The following is a 12,649-nucleotide window of genomic DNA, read 5'->3' as shown; positions in this document are numbered from 1 at the left end:
ACCCAAAATACGTCCTTCGAGATCCGAGCATGCGAAAAGCAGTAGGTTGGCGTAAAGCCACTACTACAGTGCGGCGCCAGTGGCGCTAGTGAACCGCTTGGTCTTGGAGCGCCACTGTCACAAGCGATGCAGCGCCTCCACTCTCTCTCACTTTTTTACTCCGTACTTTTTCCAGTGAGTGTCAAAAAAGAAGAAAAAAGGGGGGGTGGCAGATATAACGCTACTTGGTGGAATCCAAGTTAAGACAAGCTTTGTGAAAGTGTTACAATTTATTTATTTCCACGGCATCGTCGACAAGAAAACAATGCCCGAGCACTCCGTACAGATAGTTAACCAGCGAAGCTGACACGTGCGGCCCCGGTGTTTGGCGGTGCATGGGTTAATCCCGACGCTGTATTGAAGCGTTTCTTATTTATTGGTTACATGTTTGTGTTTCTAGTGGAACGCAAGCGCCAATGGCAGGCGGATGCTGCTACCCACGACGCCGAGCTAACTGGAGATATCTAACGCAGGCGACAACGGCGAGTCGAGGAAACGGCGTTGCTGGCAGAGCAGCGTCAACGTGGCAATGGCGGGAACGCGTTCGCCGGGGCCAACGCCCGCTTTCGGCGGGAGTTTCTCGAGCGGCACTTTGGCTTCGGCTGCGACGAAACGTCCACGTTGAAATCGCGAAGTGGAACGCAAGCGCCAATGGGGAGGGGGCTGATGCTGCTAACCACGACGCCGAGCTAGCTCGAGATATCGAACGCATGCGAAAGCGGCGAGCCGAGGAGACGGCGTTGCGGGCAGAGCAGTGTCAATGGCAGGAACGCGTTCGCCAATGACGTCACAAACGGCGCTGCCAATGGCGCGCGCGCTTGGGTGCGACGTAGAGAACGACGAAACATGGGACGAACGGTTTTTTCGATTCGCCTAGCCATATCATCATCATCATCAGCCTATGTTTTATGTCCACTGCAGGACGAAGGCCTCTCCCTGCGATCTCCAATTACCCCTGTCTTGCGCTAGCGTATTCCAACTTGTGCCTGCAAATTTCCTAACTTCATCATCCCATCTGGTTTTCTGCCGACCTCGACTGCGCTTCCCTTCTCTTGGTATCCACTCTGTAACCCTAATGGTTCACCGGTTATCCATCCTACGCATTACATGGCCTGCCCAGCTCCATTTCTTCCGCTTAATGTCAACTAGAATATCGGCTATCCCCGTTTGTTCTCTGATCCACACCGCTCTCTTCCTGTCTCTTAACGTTAGTCCTAAGATTTTTCGTTCCATCGCTCTTTGTGCGGTCCTTAACTTGTTCTCGAGCTTCTTTGTTAACCTCCAAGTTTCTGCCCCATATGTTAGCACCGGTAGAATGCAATGATTGTACACTTTTCTTTTCAATGACAGTGGTAAGCTCCCAGTCAGGATTTGGTAATGCCTGCCGTATGCACTCCAACCCAATTTTATTCTTCTGTAAATTTCTTTCTCGTGATCATATACATCGCTGTAAAAACTGTCAGCCCTTCCACTGGGGTGGAGATGGAAGACCAGTGAAGCTGTACTGTGGTGGGAATTATGTATTTACAATTATTACTATTAAGATGTGATGGTGTAATTGGTCATTTGAACATTTAAAGAATGAGAAATATATATGATCCAGTGGTTTTCATTTATTTAGTGACCACAGGGACCATGGCCTTATGGTCGCTACGGTATACCGCCATAAGGTGTACGGCAAAGGTTGGCACATTCTTCATAAACACGTAACCAACGCCGCACGCGTTCGGTGCGAACGCGGGCAAAACGCCGCCGCCATCGACAACAGTTCTGCGCGTTGTTTCTGTGACCACACACAGCTAAAATCCCTATATAAGAAAAGTACCGCCATCCTTTGATCAACGCCGCTTCTCTCTCTCCTGTATCTCCGATTGGACGATGATAGCGCGCGCTTTCACTTCTTTATATTTTTTTTCCGCCTCAGAGCCACGTTGAAAGCCACTCTGCGCAGCCGCAGTCGCCGGCTGCGGCAGAGGCCAGCAGGGCTGCGCGCATGCGCCGCAATGTGAGAGCGGGCACGCAAACACCAATCCCGCCTCGGCTTTTTTTCTTGGTATCACATTTTCTTTTTTTGTCCTCTCTGTTTGGAGGCGCCGTCGTTTGTGCCCCGGTGCCGCGGCGGTAGCCGCGGTGCCGGCCGCCGACGCGAAGCGGCGGTTGTTGGGGTGTTGCGGAGCGTAACGTAGCAACACCCCAAATAAAAAAATACTGCTCCAGTCAGGTAACCTGCTCCCTCCAGTAGCGGAGCGCAGCAGCGTAGCAACACCCCCCCCCCCCCAATAAAAACGCTCCGCAACAAATTAAAACGCTCCGCAACACCCCAAATAAAAAAATACTGCTCCAGTCAGGTAGACTTCTCCCTTCCTGATAGTCAGATTATATTTGGATCATCAAAACAGTGATGCGTTTATTTAGGAATACCATCGATCTCTTAACAGCAGCCGCAGTTGTGCCTAGTTACCAGCAGTCCAGCGTGTTCTCCCTTCCAACGCCGGCTGCGTTGCAATGGAGGCGTCCCGCCAGTACCATCCTCCTCGCCCTCTTTTTTTCTCTCTCGCGTGGCAATCATCCGCGGAAAGCAAAATACGCGACCCGCTCAAGAGAACCGAACCATCCGTGAACACCAGCAGGTGTCCTTCCAGCTGCTTCTGGATCTTGCAGGCTTCCGCCTGCTGCAGGGCTGCGGCTGGCATTCTCCGCTTGGCTATGCCCTTGAGGGAGAAGTGCACGTCCGGAGGCTGGTGATAGAGAAGAGAAAGAGGCACTGCCATAGGTAGTTGGGGAACTGTCTCCTCATAGATGTGGCATAGGCTGCCCATGCGAGAGGCTGGTAGGCTCCGGAACCTGGCTAGGAAAGCCTGGCCGTCTGGTGCACAGTGAAGGCCTGTGAATGTGCCCCAGTCCCCGCTGCAGCATGAGCAGTGACAGTGGCCATTCACCGGCATCAGCCAGTGTAGGAGCGATCTTGGAGGGCTTGGAAGCCCCAGAACATTTCTGATAGCCATCCTGTACAGGCTCTCTAGTTGTCCTTTTCTGGCATGCGTCAGGGAGACCAGCGGCAAGGCATACAGCAAGGATGATGTTTCTGCAGTGTTGTTCAGGCGCAGGGCCTACTTGGTGGAGCATCCTCGGCCTCATTGCAGGAGTCGGCGCACTGCTGCATGTACTCGGCGCACCTTGGCGGTGAGAGCCTTAGTAGCCTAGATCCACGTCAGCCGGTGGCCTGTGGCGAGCCCAAGGTAGGTCACCGCCTGTTTCCATGGAAGAGGGTCGTTGCCGATTCTCAGCTGGAGGACGCTGACGCGGGAGGCAGCCCTTGGGTGTATTAGTAGGACCTCCGTCTTTGTAGGAGAGACTGCTAGACCAATCCTCCCAAGGAACGTGGTCACCGCGTCCAGAGCCCCCTGCAGCGATCTCCGGATAGCTGGAAGGCACCTCCTTGAGTGGCTATAGCATCGCGCTGCTGAGCTCGAGATCGCGGGTACGATAGGAGCGAAACGCAACAACGATCGTGTATTATTTATTTATTTATTTATTTATTTATTTATTTATTTATTTATTTATTTATTTATTTATTAATACTGTCAACCCACAATGGGTCATTACAGGAGTGGAAAGTACAGAAAGAACAGAGAAAGCGGTACATTCCTTGGCAGGTAGTGGAACATCATGTTACTTGGCAAAAGTAACATGCGGTATGGATCACAACATTACACTTGTATTACTGTCTTCATAGTTCAAGAAATATTCTGACGGATGAACACTTTCTAGGAAACCACTACACAGGTATGCTCAAACAAAATAAGGCCACAGGGGACAAATTATGTAAAATATATAGACTTAACCTTTTCCTGAAATTCACCAATTGATGATAGTTTGACTATAGTGTCTGGTAGCCCGTTCTATTCCCTGATAGCCCTAGGGAAAAAACTAAATTTAAAAGAATCAATAAAGACAGAGGGAGGGGGAATGTATATAGTGTGCCTGTGTCTGAAATAGGTGTCAGGTTGGATGATAAAGTATTCGTTTTTATTTATGCTAACGAGATCGTGAATGACAAGAAAGAGAAATTTCAGTCTTTCGAGGGAAGTTCTAGATTCTAGAGAGGGTAGATTGGCAATTTTATTAAGTTCTGAGGGGGAGTCATGGCGCCGGTACTTGTTATAAAAAAACCTTAAAGCGAGGCGTTGAATTTTATCAAGTTTAGATTTATTCGTTACCGTGTAAGGGTCCCATATTATTTTGGCGTACTCCAAGATTGGTCTAATTAACGTTTTGTATGCCAGAATTTTTATTTCAGGAGTTACGCTGTGAATGCGAATGATGTACTTAGAATGATGTGCATCTTAAAGATCCCACGTGGTCAAAATTAATCCGGAATGTCCACCTACCGTCAGCTTCATATTTATGCACGTACAATCCTTGGATTTATTTTTGACGTTTTCTGTGTTCTCATTTAACGTGGTTAGAGGCCTTAGGTCTTGTAATGTATGCTGACTTCAATCTAGCACAATTTTTTTACGTTTGCTTCATGTTTTTTTTTCTTCTTCGTGAATACGTATAGACAAAGGCGAACGTGTTACTGGACATACAGCAGAATGACACATGTGCAGCTAATGGAAATGTACACCTTACAAGATGGTAAAATGACAGACCAAAGGAAAGGCAGTGCATGTACATGTTTTTAAGGACAGGCTGTGTGGCCAGTATGGGTGCTAGATATCTAACAACCGTATAAAGCATCGGAAAGGACAGAAATGCATATTTTATACATATATATGTGGATAAGGACCCGCACAGATATCTTCAAGACGTTTTTACAACACGTTTTCTAGCCGTCTTAGCAAGATGCCTTGTAGGCGTCTATCGCAGGACGTCCTTAATACGTACATAAAAGGACGTTTTGTAGCCGTCTTGAATAGGTGTATACGTCCTAGTTCATTTTGGCTGGTCCAAGACGGTTACAAAACCTCTTGTGTTCAGTAGGTAGTAGGGTTGGGCCAACTAAAATTTGGGGATGGGCCAACTTGAAATTTGGACATGGTCCAAGTTGAAATCTGGGGTGGGCCAACTGAACTTAGGCCAAGGTAGGCAACTTAAATTAGGGGGTGGGCCAACTTCAAATTTGAAAGTGGCCCAACTTAAATTAGGGGATGGGCCAACGTTAAGTTTGAACGTGGGTCAACTGAAATTTGGGGGTGAGCCAACTTCAAATTTTTGTGTGAGCCTACTTAAGATTTTGGGATGGCCCAATGTCCAATTGGACGCTGCTGAGCGTCCTTCGAGTTATTAACACCTCGCGGGCAAGCGAGCGCGTTCAGACGCTTGGCGCGTTTTCATTGGCGCAGTCAGAACGCAGGCGAGAGCTTGTGTGGACAAGGAACGCGCGCATAACACAATAGAGATTTAGTTTAGGGGGACGCAAGCGTAGAGGCCCCCTAATCTAGAACTCTCTACAGACTTGCGAGAGCGGCAGCGAGGGTGACATGGCATCGCGGCGATGCACTTTCCCCTCACGCAACGCCTCACGCGTTACTGCGGCGGCTGGTGTGGCCAGGCGCTCAGCGACCCTCGAGTCATCGCGACCGGCGTGCGGCAGGGATCGGTGCTGAGCCCCTTCCTCTTCACTGCAGCCCTGGCAGGTCTGCCAGCCGCACTTCCGGCAGACTCCCGGTACCACACACAGTGCTCCATCTATGCTGATGATACGGCGCTGTGGGTCCGGGGACCAAAAAAAGTAGCTCCTCCCCTGTCGAGTGTGGCGTTATCCGTTTCTCGTCATTTTGTCGTCGTCATTCGTCGATTGATGGGGGTAAGTGAAGATTGTCGTATGTTTCTTCGGTGTTCCTCCGAACGAATTGCACTGACGAGTACCACGTTGTGCTTGAACCACAACCGGTCACACGCACTGCAACTGTGTCCGAAGTTCCGGTTGAGGAACTCGCGTTGAAGCCTGGCCGTCGCACCGGGGAAGTTGGCGCTATATAGCGTTGCCGAGGCGTGCTCCACCATTGCCGGGTTCCTGGAGGGCAAGACGACGCTGACGTTTAATTGGCCTCAACATCGCGCTCCCTCAACTCGGGGTCCGCGGCTCTTCGCTGACGTTTCGCCTGGGCTTCGAAGCCCTCACGCTAGAATCGGAACGTCGACGACGAGCCCTTTCCCGAGCGCGTTCATTCTGGATAGATTCCCGTGAAATATCTTCAAAATTAAACTTGTCCGTTACGTAAGACAATGAATGGCTCATACCCCCCTAAACGCGGCCTCCCCATTACGACGACAGCAGTGAAATTCTACGCTGGAATGATCAGCGCTCTGCTTCCACAGCAGTCAGCTGTGGAAGCAGACGACGACGAACGCGGGAGCAGTGGCACGAGCGCGTGCCGAGCATGATGATCCACCTGTGCAGCTCCGAGAGCATCTGGTTTCTTTAGCGTTACATCGCCGGCGCAGGCGTATGCAAGCTTCGCTTGAAAAAAAAGTACGGCGTGGCAATGGGTCCATGCCGCCAGGACTCTTAAACATAAACCTCGTCAAATACAGGCCTAGGTTACCGCACTGGGAACGGGCTGCCGCGCTCTCTTCCCGATGCATCAGCAGCTTTTGGCACGAGTTTATCAAACGCGAAGCCCGGGCTTTCAACGTAAGCAAAAAATGCGCATATTGTACTAGATTTCAAAGTTTACGTTTGAGACCTCTGCTGTATCTCTGGCGCGTGGGCGCGCTGTAAAGTGTCAATTATTGAAATTTTAGCAGGCTTTCTTTCATCGCCTGAGAATAGGACCACACGGCACTTATATAGCCTCTGTATAGGCTGCTGTAAACGTAGCTACCGGTAATTTCTCGAACTGCTCAAGTTTTGCACTGCTACCTTATCGGTTAGGGAAGTTAATCAAAAGTTAGCTCATTACACTTAAATAATTAAAATTCTTGACAACTTCAAAAACATATATCCATGACTATCATAAACGACACCCATCAATATAATATACAATGATCGTCGTTCGCGTATAAAGCCCTCCATTATTTAAAAAATCATGGCGACATTTAGTTGGCACAGCCGGTATGTGTCTTTGCTTCACGGAGGAAGGAAAAAGGAAAAAGAAAAGCTAGGAGGGAGCAATTGCGTCATGCAGCCAGCCTTCGCAAGCCAACTTCCTCCTTGAGTTTCATCGTTGTGTGGCGTTGTGGCTGGCACGGTATACGTGACACACGAAGTTAGTCGAAAACAAGGAACACACAACAAGTGAAGCGAGGCCCTTTTCAAGCTCTGTTTACTTACATTCCTACTTGAGTCGATACCTTCGCTTCTTATCTCTCAAAAAGTCGGCGCAACACGTGATCCTGCGCTAGGTTGACTCGGCATATATAGTGTGCTTTAATCGTTGCACACTTGCTCGGGCGCTTTGCCAATCGCTCTGTGTCCACTTTCTCCCGATGTGCTCGTGAAACTTTGGTATAGTTTATTGCGACGTATGCATTCCATTCCTTCGTTGTAACGTGAGAGTGCGGCGCGGCCGCACGTTGCTGTTGCACCCGTTATCTTTGTATACGAAAGCGCGTGCTCTGAATGCCGGTGGTGGAAGAAACTGAAACCTATACCGTGGCATGATCACGTGCTGGCCGACATTTTCTGGCTTTAATTTTTATACCATGACGCAACCTCCTATATTCTTTCCTTCCTCCGTGCTCTTACTATACACTTCTCCTCACCACTCTTCCCTCGGCAAACGCCAAACATCGTCTTCGCCCTCGTAACATCGCTGCGCCTATATACGTATGGACTTTTGTTTGCACTTAGGCATAGCTTGTGAGCGGTGTAAAGCAAAAACACAAATATTGCATGACATTACACTAGGGTTGCCACCTGTGCCGAGGAAAAAAAAAAAAAAGCTGGCAGGATGGTTACGAGTGGACGTGTGTAACGCGAATGTTTAAGCATTATATACACTCTAAGAAAAATCCCGGGGAAAACGGGAGTAACTGGGCTGTTAGTCCTAAAAAGGGCGTTTTCGTCCCTCAAAGGACTAAGTGCAGGAGTGTGCGTGTCGTGTGCAAATTTTGGGGAGTAAGTGTTTAGTCCTAGGTCGAAAAGAGAGCAACGGCAGGACGAACGGCAACAGTTACTCCCCAAACATTTCGCTGTTTTCGTCCGTGTCGTGGACTGGTGCGCCGAAAACCGTATTGTCTATAAATCGTGAATATTTTGAAGTTCGTGCACTGTCTATTGAACTACATGCAAAGCAGCACTTTGTGTCTCTTCTTGAGAAAATTGTGTGAAATTTAAAATGTGGAGTGTGAAGACACATGGAACTCATGTGCAAGCCATAAGTGAACGATACACATTAAACGCGCAAGTCATTGATGGACTGCCACATGTTCTTGGTCAATAGTACTATATAGTTCCAACCGTTCCAAGGAGATTACGAACTTAAGTGAAGCGATATGTAGCTCAAACTGGGCACGTTAAGTGACAGATAAGTTCGCCTTCTCATGTCATCTTGCGTGCCCCGTATACGCTCGCTACACGTATGTACGTACACCGCGTAATGTCTCATCCCGTAATCGGGCAACTTTCTTTTTGCAGTCGCATGGTTGCAAGTACACACAGCGTTAGACTCTCCCCGCATAGCATAAACAAAATGCCGAGTATCTTGCATTGCCACACCTGCGTTTCGATCCATAACCTCGTCTCAGTATCCTGTCTCGTCAAGCGAGCAGCCGTTGTACACAATGGCTCTAAATAAAGGGCAAATAGAAGTGGTGATAACGGACAACCCTGTTTTACAGAGGAAAGAATATACACCGGCTCGGACAGATTTCCATTAACAATTATATTGGTAGAACAGTTAGTGTAGCACATGCGAACACCGTTATAAACAACGGATCCAACATTGGCATGTTCTAAAAGTTTGAAAAGGAACGTGTGGTTCACTCGGTCAAATGCCTTCGCTAAATCGATCTGAAGCAATGCAAAATGATCACAGTGGGACGAGCAGTACTGAAGAGCTGTTCGGACTAGATGCAAGTTTGTTTGTATGGAACGGCCTTTTAATCCGCAAGTCTGGTGAGGTCCAATAAGTAATGCCATTGCATACTGGAGTCGATTAGATACGACCTTTGCATAAATTTTGTAGTCCACATTCGTCAGTGTAATGGATCTATAGCATTCTACAAACCGCAATTTTTCTTTTTCACTACTTTTAGGGATTAAGATAATATGGCTTTTAGTAAAAGATTGTGGTAGGCAATCTTCATCAAAACTAGCAGTAAATATATTAAGTAAAACAGGGCTTAATATAAATTTAAAGGCTTTATAAAATTCTCCAGAGATTCCATCAGGACCTGGTGTTTTGGAAAGCGGTAACTGATCAATGGCAAGTTCTATTTCTTGTTGGGTAAATGGTCCACTAATCACAGATCCATCATCCTCTGAGAGAGGGTTAACTAGGGAGACGAAATGTGCCAAAATATCAGGATTTGGCGTATGAGCTGAGCTGAACAGCGTTGTATAATATCTTTGAAATTCTTTGATAATCTCTTCCGTTTTTGTCACAAGCACGCCATTAGAATATATATCTGAGATATGTTTTGAATTTGCATGCCGACGCTCATCAAGTAACGCCTGGCGCGATGGTTCTTCCGAGTGCAAGGCACGGGTTGTACGAGCGCGAATGCGAGCACCTCTATAGCGTTCAGCATCGTATTTTTGAAGGTGGCTTTTAACAAGAGTGATTTCATTTATATATGTGCCAGGTGTTTCTGATTCCAGCTCATGAAGGTTATAAAGGCTTTTCCGCAACATTTTTTCTTCGCACTTTTTGACATACGACCTTATCGAGCTAATTTCGATTGCTATGTCTCGAATTTCCAGTTTAAACATTTCCCAGGCTGCAAATGAGTGTAAATTCTTAGAAAAGCAAGACGATAGCAATGAACGTACTCGAGATATGAATTCTTTATCGCTAATTAGGCTTACATTAAGCTTCCATAGTTTCCACTTTGGTTTGAAATTAGTGCGACCATTATCACCAAACCGGGCGATCACCATGCAGTGATCAGAGAATGAAATAGGCTGCACTTCACAGGAAATCCGGCAATTTAGGAGTGCTGAAGAGACATATATGCGATCCAGACGAGCATGGGAATAGCCTTGGAAATGTGTGTAGGAAATTGTGTATAAGCATTCTAAAATGCAGTGACATTCATGGCTTTAACATTTTGGGCAATGAACTCAAAGTATTGGCTTATGCAGATGATCTTGCCTTTTTCTGCTCAGACAAACCGAGCATTGACAAGGTGCTATCATTGACTGAAAAATTTGGTATGGCTTCTAGTGCCCAGATAAATTGGTCAAAAAGCTCAGGTCTTTGGTTTGGTTTATGGGGATGTACGCCGACCCAATATGCAGGTATAGAATGGACAACCGTGCCACCTAAATACCTTGGTGTACCTTTTGATGCATATAAGCTTAGTGCACATTTCTGGCGGGAACGTGTACCGGCACTTCAACGCCATGCGGATACCTTTACGCCACACCGCCTTTCAATATTTGGTAGGGCGGCGGCTTGTAACTTGTTCCTGGCTACAAAAATATTTTATGTACTGCAAATACTTCACTGTGCCCGGACTTATATTCAACGATTTCACAGAATATTTGCTACTTTTGTGTGGTCTTCCACCTTTGAGCCTATGAGACGAGATAATATATTTCGACCCGTATGTGCTGGCGGACTTGGCCTAGTGCATCTATATGTGCGACAGATTGTTTGGCGTTTCTTCTTTTTTCGAGATACTTCACACCCGATACTAAGATCATTCATACAGGTGAACTTACTCAATGCATTACCCAATCTGGTAGTTTCATCCCAATATTCTGAAAGACCTTGTTTGTGGGGTTTTATGTATGAAGTATATTTCGCTGTGCAGTTCCTCATAGTTCGATTTTCTACTGAGTATCTCTACACAGTGTCCAGAAAACAACTATACAAAGATTTGATATCAATGATTTTCCCACCTCCACTTTACCGTTCTACATTCTCAAGTTTGCCAGGGAAAGACGTACTTAAACGAGTCCGCAAGATGCCTTTATCCCCATGTACAAAAACGTTTTTCTTTAAATTACACAGTGAAACATTACCTGTCAAAACTTGGTTGCACAAAAAAGGAATTTTTGTATCCACTGTGAACTGTCGCCTTTGTGATGTACCTGAGACTATAGAGCATTGCTTTATAAGTTGTAAAGACGCAATATTGTTTTGGGATGTGCTCCAAAGAACTCTCAAGAAAGACTTCATTTTGAATCACCATACCATCCGATACTTGATTGCACCCCACGGAGAAGACGTGCCTTTTGATATGTTTTTCTTAATTGGACTACACAGCTTATGGAAGACGCGCATGTTAGACAGAAACGCTGAACCTGTTGTTTCGGCGAAATTTCACTACGCTCAAATGATTGGTCACTTGAAGGACATGTATGACTTGACAGAGTTTCAACCGGACTGGTACCATCTCTTGTTACGTTGCTTGTCGTTGCCACCTTTTTAGGATCAAAGTTACTTGCCACTTGTTTAAGAACAAAACTACTTGTAGTTTTGTTCGTGTAGGGTGTGCTTAACGAGATTTTAGACAATTTCTAGGCCATGAATATAAGATGTGTTGGCTGGTGCTTGCACGTTTTCCGCAGATAGTATTTCTCTCGCATATACATGATGCAATAAATACCATGTAAGAAAAAAAAAAAAAAAAAAAAGAGCAGCCGTTGTACAGTGGTTAGGGTAACCGACTTGAGAGCGAGAGGACTTCAGTTCGAATCCTGCTGCGGAAGCATTTTTTTTTTTTTGTCACCTCAATAGCTTTTTTTTTTTTCTTATCAGCGTGTAAATGGCTAATTTCGTCAATTGCATCCTTGCGGAGCATCGGAAAAAATGACCGTTACTCCCTTGAGGGGCATCGGAAAGAGCAACTGTTAGTCCCCTTGAAGGAGTAACCGCATGGGGAGTAACAGTTCATCCCCTCGCAGTTACTCCCCAAAAGGACGAATGGTTGTGGCAAGTCAGTTACTCCCCAAAAGGACTAACCTCGATACCCCATTTCGTCCTTTTTTTCTTAGAGTGTAGCTTAGGTGCGGGCTGTAGGCGTCTTTGCTCCCAATCTCGAGCTCGCCGAATCACTTGAGAGTCGGAAGGTCCTGCTTACACCATGACATTTTAGTTGAAATGATGTTTTATAGGGCGTTCTCGTTTAAACTACCCCGATATTTCGACGTTGTGCTTTTTTTTTCTTTCTTTCTCTTTTTTTTACGCTACAGCGTTCGCCGGCTTAATTACCAAGCATACACAGGCGCGGGGCGAGGCACCGCCGCCGGCGATCCCAACGCCGTAAACACCACCTGGGCCGGTATTTTGTAGCGATGACTTTAAAGTAATAATGCCTTTTCGCGCTTATCGCGCTTTGTCAGTGGTCAGAGCGACGGTCCGCTCGCGTTATCAACGGGATCAGCCGGCCGTGAGCCGTGGATGATAAGACTATTCTAAAATAAGTCATAAGGCATCACTACAAAATCGCGGCCCTGGGTCGGTATTGTGTAGCGAACTGTATATAGTAG

This window comes from Dermacentor silvarum, chromosome 8 (assembly GCF_013339745.2).
Source record: "Dermacentor silvarum isolate Dsil-2018 chromosome 8, BIME_Dsil_1.4, whole genome shotgun sequence".
Lineage (NCBI taxonomy): Eukaryota > Metazoa > Arthropoda > Arachnida > Ixodida > Ixodidae > Dermacentor > Dermacentor silvarum.
This window is presented reverse-complemented; position numbering follows the sequence as displayed.